A 12570-nucleotide genomic window follows, 5' to 3' on the forward strand; every position below is an offset into this window, starting at 1 on the left:
TATTAAGCAAAGGCATATAGTTGGAAAAGTAAGAATGATTCTGCAAGAGTGACCAAGCCAACATACCCAGAGCGTTAAATGAATGCAGAATAGGCAGATAAGATAGAAATGGAGTCATTAGTACAACCCCCATTAAGACCGGAGGTAACAGCACCAATTAGGGGACAGATGTAATGCACATGTAAGCCAAAGAAGTCCCTAGTCAAGTCCCTACTGTCAAGTGAACAGTAGAAAAAGAAACTAGTTATAACCCAACATCCATGACAGAGGAAAAATTGTATCTGCCTTAGTAACACACACTAAAATCAGAATGATACAGAGATAAGCATGCCCACTCAACAAGGATGAGATGCAAATTCATGAAGCATTCCATATATTACTTAAAAAAAAGAAAAAGAACTGTCAGCAAATGCTGACTGAGTTGAGAGGAAGCACAAAAAGTGTGGAAAGTAAGGATGACCAAGCCTTCAACTCTGCATAACAGGAAATACAGTAGTATATTTCAACACTGGATGGGGGATTCATTTTGATAGGAAAATTAAAAGTTGTTTTAATATTAAACTTACATTTTTACACATCAAATAAGAAAACTCAAGGAGAAAGTGTGAGATTTTCAGACAGATCACTAGAGAGATGAGGATTAGATGTATTTCCTAAAAAAAAAAAAAAAAAAAAAAAAATTAATCAGAATTTTTAGCTGAATCCAGAAGAGTAAATCTGAGCTATAGGAAAGGTCCATAATGTTAAAGGACACTGGAAAAAAAGAGGGAAAGATCACTGGAAAAAGATATATACTCAGGATGTCATAGCACCAAAGAGGCTAAAGAGCGATCTTAAAGCAAGGGCTGATATTAGTAGAGATAACCAGAAGTTAAGGAGAAAGATTTGACCACCATGGAAGATATCAATTACCTTTGAGAATTTAAATCAGGCTAGACATCTGGTTCCTAATTATAAAGGAGAACAAATGGTGAAAATTTTGATGTAGCATAGTATGTACATTGTACTGCCACAAGAAGTGTGGATATAAAAAAAAATCAGTGCTTAGCAATAAGGAAGAGTGTGTGTGTGTGTGTGTGTGTGTAAAACCAGGAAGGAGAGGGAATGGGCAGGAGAGTAGGAACTGGTGCACATTTAAACACAACAAAATATACTAATAATCCAAATCCAAGAATAATCAATCTTGCAGACTGCCTAATTAGATGTTGACTTTTAAAAGCAAAACCTCAACATCTCTTTAGACCTACTCTTTTTTTTTTTTTAATTTTTTTTTCAACGTTTATTTATTTTTGGGACAGAGAGAGACAGAGCATGAATGGGGGAGGGGCAGAGAGAGAGGGAGACACAGAATCGGAAGCAGGCTCCAGGCTCTGAGCCATCAGCCTAGAGCCTGACGCGGGGCTCGAACTCACGGACCGCGAGATCGTGACCTGGCTGAAGTCGGACGCTTAACCGACTGCGCCACCCAGGCGCCCCTAGACCTACTCTTTCTAAAATAGTAGCCACCAACTATTTGTGGCTGTTTAAATTAACTGAATTAAGTTAAAAATTCAGTTCCTCATTCACACCAGTCACATTTCAAGTGCTCCACAGCCACATGTGACTAGTGGCTATCATCCAAGACAATGCATATACAGAATATTTTCATAATCCCTGAAATTTTTATTGGACAGCTATGCTTCATACCATGGCCTTTTGAAAGTATGTAAATTAACTCCAAATTTTTCTGAAATGTGTTGTATTTTAATAGAATAATGTGTTCATCCTCTTTAGTCCTTCTCCAAAGTAAGCACAAGCACCTACATGCATGCACACGTACAGCATTTTACTGAGAAAGACATAAATCAAAAACAGAATTCAACTTGCACAGAACCATAAGCATTGATTACAAATCCCTAGAAATACTACATGACTGGTGAATGTCTTCTTTTTTAGTTTTTTTTCCTGACACATAAATTCATCAAGCATTTTCAATATACATACATTTCACAGATGGGTTTCACAGATGGGCAGACTGAGGCCCACCGAGAGGAACAGTGATCAGGAATAGCTATGAGGAATGTCAGTCAGTTGCTCCAGCATGTTTCTCTCTCTGAGGACTCTCTTTTCAACAGCCAGAGCCCAGTCAGCTCTATCTCCATGTACTTCCAGAGAAAGCATTTCCCGTGATCTCTCTGACAGGTGTCAGAAACCTCACCCACAGGCTTTGTCAAATACTAGCTGAGAAATCAACCACGGGATAGATACCTCCTACTAGATGTGTACCATGTAGGTAGGTAGATATTTCATCTGAGACAATTATCCACTGCAATATGACAGCATACAAGCACACATGAATACCTAGTTTTCTACTGCTTTTCTGTCAAAGAGCCAAATGAAAACTGTTCCAAAAAAGCATCTTCTTCAGTTCCCCTCTCTACTCACCATAAAGGTCGTTACTCATATTTATCTGCATGCATTTAATAAGTTACATTCATAAATGCATCCAGAGTGGGCTCCAGCAAGTCATAAAAACAGACTGGAATAATAGAAGGTCATACATTTTGAAGGGATAGGAAGGATGACAAACATGGCAGAAGAACTAACAATAATTTCAACTTTCTCTACCTTCCACCGTGAACACTGGATTTTTCTGGCACACAACTCCCAGTGAAGTTCTGTATGACATTTCAGGAACTTGCAAGGATAATGATTACCAACAGTGCTCAACAAATGTTAGTATATTCCTTGATTATTTTTTTACATTTTCTCCTTTTTGTCCATTGTGTTGGCATCATTGCCGCCAGCTAGGTATATATGTGCAGTTACTAACAAAAGAGAACAGGCTCCACAATACACTACTAGAATTACCATCTGATCAACAGTGTTCTCACTAACCCCTAATGACTCACATGATTATCCTCCTAAAATTCTCAAATATTTCCCAAGATTTCCCTTCCTTCATTCAATAAACTCATGAAATTCAACATCCTCCAGGAAGTCTTTGTTTCAGTCAGTGGGTTTAGCAAATTGATATTCTTCACCCCTCTCCCTTACTTCCTGTAATTACTTCCTGTAATTTCCATTCAGATAATAGCTCAAATATCATCTCCACAATGAGGTCTTGCTTGGCTAACTCCTGTCACTAACTGTCTCTAAGTCACTGTCACATCACCATACTTAACTTTTATCACAGCATTTACCATTAGGGTACGTTATCTCTATACAGGTTTCTAATATGTCTGTTTATTTTATATCTTCCCAAAATAGAATTTGAGCTTCATGAGAGCAAGACTGTCTGTTTTACTTACTGGACTGTGACTGGTACATTACAGATATTCAAGCATCCATTGGATGAAATCCAATCAAGCCTCTGGCCTAAATTTCAGTACCTCTGGACAGTAGGGAACTGAGGGAATAGAGGAACACATTAAATAACACCAAGAGGAAAGAGGCTAATCAAGAATGTGGGAGATAATACATAATAACTGACTTGAACTCTTCAGTAAGTCAGTGTTGTGGAGAAAACAAAGTGGAGGCATTTTGTTTATGGGATTGTTATTTTCTTAGGAATGATAATGACACTGTGGTAACTTGAGCATATATCCTTATTCTTAAGAGATCCCGGCTGCATTATTAATGGGTGATATTTCTTAATATAGGCAACTTGAACTTTCACATAGAATGGCAAAACTCTGAGCGTGTGTGTGTGTGTGTGTGTGTGTGTGTGTGTGTGTGTGTGTGTGTGGAGAGAGAGAGAGAGAGAGAGAGAGAGAGAGAGAGAAAGAGAAAGAGAAAGAGGAAGTATAGATAGTAAATTTTAAAGGATATTATATAGGTATTTATTGTACTTGTCTTTTGACTTATTTGTATGCTTTATTATGAAATTTTTCAAAGTTGGGAAAAAAACCTTTGGATAAATGACTAACTGGATGAAAGGTAGTGAATCCCTCCTGATTCTAGCCTACCGAATACCAAATGCTCAGGACCTACTATTCCTCTAATTTTTCATGGTAAGAATGTTCACTAATACTTATTTATTAATCTAAGTCATCCCTCTGTTAACTGTTATACATGTATTGTATGTCATTTATACCATATGGTTCAATGATAAACCTTTATAGAGTCAGAGCCCAGATGTTGGGGATCATGCCAGTCAATTCATTTACAATGCCCATGCTAGAGGGCTAAACAGAGAGAGATGATTAACAAATTATTTGGAGGAACAAATATTTGCAGATCAGCTTCACATTTAGGTAAGTCATGGATCTTGAGCATCTAGATAGAGATTTTCAAACCAGTCCCAGAAGAGCTGGCCATGAAAGAGAAAGTAGCTAACTTATAAAATGAACTTCAGTTCATGTGAGGCAGGCTTGGCAGAATTTGTACCTCAAACATCATGGTCACTAAAAAGGACATCTGGCAGGGCCCAAAATGACATACACAAACTAATGAATTTCTTATTCCCTTTGACTTTCCCGGATCGCTCACTTGAATATAAGCTGCAAGAAAATAAAAGTTTGACTATTTTTTCACACTGCTATAATATCAGTACTTAAAAAGAATGCCTAGAACTTTTTAGATACCCAATAATTATTGTTTGAATGAATAAATGAATCGAATTCTGACAGAACAATGGTTCTCCAACTTTAGCAGGTATCAGAATCATTTGGAGCACTTGGTAAAACACAAGATTCCTAGACCCGACTCTTAGAATTTCTGATTCAATATTTCTGGAATGTGGCCCAAGAACAGACATAATCCTAATGCCAGTGGCCTGGAGACCACGTTTTGAGAAGCACTGCTGTAAGAATTATCTCTCTTAACTTTCTCTTTGCTTCAGACAGTGCTACCTAAGAAGCAAAGACAGTACTACGTAATCCTTTTGTATAAGATACCTAATATACCTCATTGTTTTTTTGATAAATAATCTTCTTATGGTATTACAGAAACATTTAATCTTGAATTTAGGTTACTCAAAATTCAGACACTTTCCCATCAATCAAGCCAAATATTTGCCATAGGTATTTTACTCCTTGCCAGGGGAAGCTAGAATTCCATATTATCAGCTCAGTATACTACTCCTCCAGCTCATTTCTGTGCATTTGGAAGAAGGCTGGGAAAATATACACTATCTCTTTGCAGCACGATTGCTCCGTGAAGCATGTCTGCCCCCAGAGAAATCAGGTGCCTCATGCACTGCAGAAACTTATGTTAAAGAAAGTCTGTTTATGAGAGGCGAATGTGTAACCCAAATTTATCTCCCAGTGACAACTTCAGAATCTGAAAATTTCCAACATCCCCCCCTTGTGAGTTGCTTGAAATTGCTGTTTTTCAAGTCAAGAACACCTGTTTAGTGTTTTTCTCCTCACCCTCTCTGGTAAATGGAACCACTAGGAAAACAGCATCTGAAGGTTTTAATGAATAAGAAACACAAAGTATTGACAGATTTCAGCACATTATACAACCCTTACCCTGTCCCCCTAATGAGGTAAGATCAAAAAGGAAAAAAACAGTTGTGATATTGGGCTCTGGAGTTTGTTTTTAAACTGCTGCAAATGAGCTCAGATAGAGTACCATTCTACTGGGTACAGTCATAAGCAATTTGCACATTGCTGTGAAATAACATATACAGACATGACTGTGGTAAGTGAACAACTAAAGATTTGATGTTCAGCATCAGGCACACTTCCAAATAACTTTCCATCTCAACTATACGACACTCTAGCAATCAAAATTCCACTTGTGCCTTTACCACTGGGTCAGATCTAACTACAAAGCAAAAAACAAAACAAAAAAACAACTAAAAAGTCTGAGCCACTTACTGAATCTTATTCTAATTCGGTAGTTATTGAGTACCTACTCTGTAATAGAATACAGATTTTGAAAACAGAGAAAGAAAATATTAATTACAGCTAGATGGGATGACAAATGATCTGATAAACTGCTACGGAGGGGCGCCTGGATGGCTCAGTCAGTTAAGTGTCTAACTTCAGCTCAGGGTCATGATCTCATGGTTCGTGAGTTCAAGCCCCACATCGGGTTCTGTGCTGACAGCTCAGAGCCTGGAACCTGCTTCAGATTCTGTGTCTCCCTCTCTCTGCCTCTCCCCTGCTCACACTCTGTGTTTCTCTCTCTGTAAAATAAATAAACATTAAAAAACACTGTTATGAACTACTTATTTTGTGCTAGTCACTCACTTAGGTGCAAACATTTGATTTGATGGTCACAGTCCCTATTTGTAGGTCTTGGTCTACTCAAAAATACACACAACCAAGTCAAAAAATAAGTGGTTATGTAATTCCAAGTTAAGAAAAGGTAAGAAGGTCTTTCATTCAGCCAACATGTGCTATTCAGTCAGGTCCTATGGCTTGAAAGATGGGTAGAATTTTGAGAACCAGATGAGGAAAAACTGAGCAAAGGAGGGAGAATGGTAATCTATGCAGGATGAATAACATAAGAAAATTACAGGTGAGCCATCAAATAGAAATGAGATCTCAGAAGGCTTTGAACTCTATACAAGAGAGTGTGAGATTTATTCTCTAGTCCAGAGGTCTACAAATTGGAGTTTACAAAATAATTAAACCACTGAGGGTAGGAAGAATAAGTTAAAAATGTGTTTAAACTTATTATCCAATTTTTAAAACACAAAGATCAGTGTGGCTTTCTTACTTGACTCATATGTTGGATCGACACAAATCTTGAAAAGAACTTCACAGAGAGGGTCAATCTTGCCCTCACTTGCAGTGCTTATATATACAGCCGCCCTGAGATGCAATGGATGTGGATAATTTTAATTAGTAGAGTTCTTATAATTCTTTATACTAAGATGAGAACTTATCAGGAACATCTTATATATCACTCATTTGTTGGTTATCTCAAGGGAGATATTTAAACAAAGTTGTTTATTGGTTATCTCAAGAGAGATAGTTAAATGAATTATAGAGTTCTTAAATTAAAGATGAATTATACATTTTTCTTTAGAGAAATTAATACCAAATTTGCAGACCTTTTCTATGATCACAATAGACTTAAAATGTGATACATACTTTGTCTGTTCCTTCAAGGTAAATGTAAAGATTTTAATAGCTAAGAAAGGAACTTCTTTGAGGATTGGAAAAAAACTATGGAGAGAACATTTAGAATATCAATGTTTGGGAATATTCCCATTTTTAAATTTTTTGTTACCAAATGACATAAGTATGTTATGTATTTAAACAAATGTATAGCAACATATTTAAATTTGGAAATGGGATTTTCGTCTGTGTAGGAATCTTCTAAATGAATTTCAGATGGTTTACAGCAATTTGTTAATAATTGAAAATGCCAGATTCATTAATTTACAAGATTAATTAAATTGCAAGGAAAACTGATTAACATTAAAGAAGGTAAAAATGTATGTGTCAAATTTCAGTAAAAAACACTTTGACACAACTAGAAGAGCAGACTGAAAAATGAATCATGACAGTGCAGTAAATAATATAATCTCTTATATGTATATTATGAGGTAACTTTTTTAGTTGTAACATCTATAATAAGTATCAATATAATCTAGATGTAGTCTGAGATATTCAATATATTAAATCAAAGTGTTAAACCAAAATTTTCATAAACTAATGGTGAATATTTCATTACATTTCTATCATTGATAATACTAACAATTTTACCGAGGAGTACAAATTTTGTACTATAAACAAAATTTTACGATATTTCAAAATCTTGTTTATTTCACCTTTTGTATAGAATTTTAAATTTGTTTTACTTTCTTGTAAGTTTGTAAAATATTCATTTTATGAACATATGAATAGCATATGAACAAAAATAAAAACATATTAATGTATACACAAATTAGTACTGATGATTTGCATAATCAAAACAACATGCCTTACTGAAAAGGCTGCCAATGAAGCTTTTTGAAGAGAGAGGTAATACTCTATACTGGACTCTATGGACATTAGTATGCTAGCAGAGATTAGGGATGAGAAACTAAAAAGTCAAAAACTATTGCAATGATCTCAAGAAGTGAGGCCTGAAATAAGAGTCACATGGTGATCCATAAAGGAATAATGAGTTATTACAGGCATTGTGATAGGCAGAATAGTGCCCCCCCACAAAACAGTATCTATATCCTAATTCCCAGTACTATATACCTTGGTGAATATATTATGTTAAATGGCCAGAGAGAATGAACATGGCAGAGGAATTAAAGTTGCTAACCAGATGACCTTAAAAATAAACAGCTTAATATGGATTATCTTGATGGGCCCAATATAATCATAAGGGCTCTTAAACGTGGAAGAGGGAGGAAGAATCTGTGGCAATGTGAGCAATGTGAAAAAGACACAATCATGTACTGCTGGCTCTGAGATAGAAGGGGCCATGAATCAAGAAATGCAGGAAGCCTCTAGGAGATGGAGAAGCAAGAAAATGGATTTTTCCTTTATGAGCCTCAAGAAGAAATGTAGCACTGCCAACATCTTGCTTTTATCCCAGTGAGATGAATTTCAGGCTACTGACCTCTAGAACTATAAAATAATAAATATGTGTTGCTTTAAGCCACCAAGTCCATAGTAATTTGTTACAGCAACAACAGGAAACTAATAGAGGTATTATGGAAGAAACATGATGCACAGTAATTAGAGGAAAAACTAAAAAGCTGAAGATGAGGCGATGTTTAAAGTTCAGGAGACTCCAAGAGTGAAGTTAACAATTACGGAATCAAAGATGAAAGGAGAAAAAAACAGATGTAGGGAGTAACCTAAAAATAATACTGTAAAGCCATCAAGTGTTCTAGTTTTATCTTGAGACATATGAATCAGTTATAATAAAGAAACCATCCCCCAATTAAGTGAAATTTTCAATAAACAATGTCATATTAAACTTTTACAATTAGATATTTATTACAATTGGGAAAGATGTAAAATAAAGCATCTGCTTGACGAGTGATCACATGCTACCCTACACAGAAGCCTATGCTAAATATATAATCTCAGTATCAAGAAAAAAAAACACAATACTAATATCTTCTCATTGTTCTTGTCTTTGGCCTCTTTTTTTCTCCTACTTTTAATGTGTTGTATTCCTATAAATAACAAGGTGCTTCTGCACCTAAATTTAATGCAGTCACATCACAATACTGCTTTGGAATAGAAACAAGAAATTAACAAGAAGGTTAAAATGAGTTAGTCTAGTAAATATACAAACAGATGCCTCTTTTCTGCTTTTTTTTAATGTTTGTTTATTTTTGAGAGAGCACGAGTGGGAGGAGGAGCAGAAAGAGAGGGAAACAGAGGATCCTGAGCGGGCTCTGAGCTGACAGCAGTGAGCTGATGTGTGGCTTGAACTCAGGAACTATGAGATCATGACATGAGCCGAAGTCAGATGTTCAACCAACTGAGCCACCCAGACACCCATTTTTTCCTGCTTTTCATGTCACATCCTTTGAGCTACTCGCTGAAACTACTTGACTGATTGGACAATTAGTTAAGAATGGATGCTACTGGAACCCAAAAAGCAAGCGCAATTTTGGATTAGATAACAGGGCAACACACAGGGTTTTTAGGTGCTGACATAACACTTGCTGTTGACTGGATACAGACCTAAGGGGAGAACTGAAGGGAAGAATCACTATAATGTGGAGCTCTCCATTTTAATTTTTGGCCGGAAAATTTGGGTAGTGTTCAATTCAAAAATTCTCCATATGCTAGTGGTTTGGCAAGATGCTACAAGAACATTTCAAAGTATACACCTCTGACCCTGCAATCCTATTTCTAGTACTTTACACTGAAGAACAGGGGGCGGGGTGGATATATGTATTATCAGAATAATTCTACAAATGTTCATTCAATTTGGTCTTTCCATATTTCCACCACCTTCCCCAAGTTTTAAGCAATGGCCAGGCTGTTGTTTGCTTCTTCATCTCAGGGCAAAAAGCAAAAGAACTCCCAAGTCTGGAGTTCTTTCTATAAACGGTAGATTCATAGATATGATGCTAGGTATAGGAAGGAAGAGAGAAAAGGAAATTAAAGGGCAAAGAAATAAGAGAAGTTTTCTCAGACCAAAATAAGAAGTGAGCATTGCAAGTCTTTATTCGCTATATATTCATCTCAGTTCTTAACCACCCAAGGAACTCAGAATGGATCTCCAACTCAGTTCTGCCACTGACATGATGGGTAACCTTAGTTAAATTCTGTTCCAGGTGCTGGAAATACAACAGTGAAGAAGACAGATAAGCCCCATCCCTGTGGAAGACAAAACAAAATAAGTAACTTCTGCCCTGACAATGATGTTATCAAAAACCAGGAGAAAAATTAGTCCAAAGAAAATTAAAAAAAAAAAAAAAAAAAGACTTCAACAGGGGTACCTGGGTGGCTCAGTCAGTTAAGCGTCCTACCTCGGCTCGGATCACAATCTTGTGGTCCATGAGTTTGAGCCCCGTGTTAGGCTCTGTGCTGACAGCTCAGAGCCTGGAACCTGCTTTAGATTCCGTGTCCCCCCCGCTTCTCTCTGCCACTCCCCTGCTCACACTCTGTGTGTGTCTCTCTCTCAAAAATAAATAAACATTAAAAAAAAACTTTTTAAAAACCTCAACAATGACACAGATTAATGCAACTAGCAGACACGTACATTGAATCGGCTAATATAACTATGTTCAAGTATTTATAGGAAACTACAAACATAATGAGAGAAATAGATGACATAAAACCCAAATGGAACTTCTAAACATAAAAATAAAATATCTGAAATCAAAAATTTCCTGGGAGGGGCGCCTGGGTGGCTCAGTTGGCTGTGCATCCGACTTCGGCCCAGGTCATGATCTCAGTTTGTGGATTCAAGCCCTGTGTCGGGCTTTGTGCTGACAGCTCAGAGCCTGGAGCCTGCTTTGAATTCTGTGTCTCCCTCACTCTCTACCCTTTCCCTACTCATGCTCTGTCTCTCAAAAATAAAATAAACATTGAAAAAAAATTTTTTTTAATTCCTGGGAAATGTTAATAACAGACTCATTCTGCAAAAGAATAGATCAGGGAATCTGAAAACAGCAATAAAATGTGTCAAAATAAAGCACAAAGAGAAAAAATAGCACACACACCCAAAAAAACAAAAAACCAAAACAAACAGAAAAAAAAACCCTGAGCCACAATATACTGTAGGAAAATAATAAGCAGAAGAACCGTCGCAGGGACAGAAAAAGCATCTGAAGAAATAACAGTATTTTTCCAAATTTGATGAAAACTTTCAACCCACAGATCCAAAAAGATCAACAAAACTCAAGTAGCATAAATACAAAGAATACCACATCAACACAGATAATAATCAAATTGCTTTCAAGGAGAAATAAAACAGTGATAAAGAGAAAATTTTAAAAGCAGCCAGAGGAAAAAAAAAATATAAAAGACTTCTCAGCTGAAACTATGCAAGCAGAAAGACAATGGAATGGCATCTTTATTTTTTTTATTTTTTTTTTTTTATGAAATTTATTGACAAATTGGTTTCCATACAACACCCAGTGCTCATCCCAAAAGGTGCCCTCCTCAATACCCATCACCCACCCTCCCCTCCCTCCCACCCCCATCAACCCTCAGTTTGTTCTCAGTTTTTAAGTCTCTTATGCTTTGGCTCTCTCCCATTCTAACCTCTTTTTTTTTTTTTCCTTCCCCTCCCCCATGGGTTCCTGTGAAGTTTCTCAGGATCCACATAAGAGTGAAACCATATGGTATCTGTCTTTCTCTGTATGGCTTATTTCACTTAGCATCACACTCTCCAGTTCCATCCACGTTGCTACGAAAGGCCATATTTCATTTTTTCTCATTGCCACGTAATATTCCATTGTGTATATAAACCACAATTTCTTTATCCATTCATCAGTTGATGGACATTTAGGCTCTTTCCATAATTTGGCTATTGTTGAGAGTGCTGCTATGAACATTGGGGTACACGTGGCCCTATGCATCAGCGCTCCTGTATCCCTTGGATAAATTCCTAGCAGTGCTATTGCTGGGTCATAGGGTAGGTCTATTTTTAATTTTCTGAGGAACCTCCACACTGCTTTCCAGAGCGGCTGCACCAATTTGCATTCCCACCAACAGTGCAAGAGGGTTCCCGTTTCTCCACATCCTCTCCAGCATCTATAGTCTCCTGATTTGTTCATTTTGGCCACTCTGACTGGCGTGAGGTGATACCTGAGTGTGGTTTTGATTTGTATTTCCCTGATAAGGAGCGACGCTGAACATCTTTTCATGTGCCTGTTGGCCACCCGGATGTCTTCTTTAGAGAAGTGTCTATTCATGTTTTCTGCCCATGTCTTCACTGGGTTATTTGTTTTTTGGGTGTGGAGTTTGGTGAGCTCTTTATAGATTTTGGATACTAGCCCTTTGTCCGATATGTCATTTGCGAATATCTTTTCCCATTCCGTTGGTTGCCTTTTAGTTTTGTTGGTTGTTTCCTTGGCTGTGCAGAAGCTTTTTATCTTCATAAGGTCCCAGTAATTCACTTTTGCTTTTAATTCCCTTGCCTTTGGGGATGTGTCCAGTAAGAGATTGCTACGGCTGAGGTCAGAGAGGTCTTTTCCTGCTTTCTCCTCTAAGGTTTTGA

At 37.0% G+C, this 12570-nt stretch overlaps 1 non-coding gene across 1 annotated transcript; it reads left to right on the forward strand.

Moving 5' to 3' along the window:
• The first annotated feature begins 277 nt into the window (after positions 1 to 277).
• Positions 278 to 379, forward strand: LOC125147381 (U6 spliceosomal RNA). The gene has a single exon (XR_007145169.1). It is a non-coding gene; the product is annotated as a U6 spliceosomal RNA (small nuclear RNA).
• Positions 380 to 12570: the final 12191 nt, after the last annotated feature.

This window comes from Prionailurus viverrinus, chromosome A1 (genome assembly GCF_022837055.1).
Source record: "Prionailurus viverrinus isolate Anna chromosome A1, UM_Priviv_1.0, whole genome shotgun sequence".
Taxonomy (NCBI): Eukaryota; Metazoa; Chordata; class Mammalia; order Carnivora; family Felidae; genus Prionailurus; species Prionailurus viverrinus.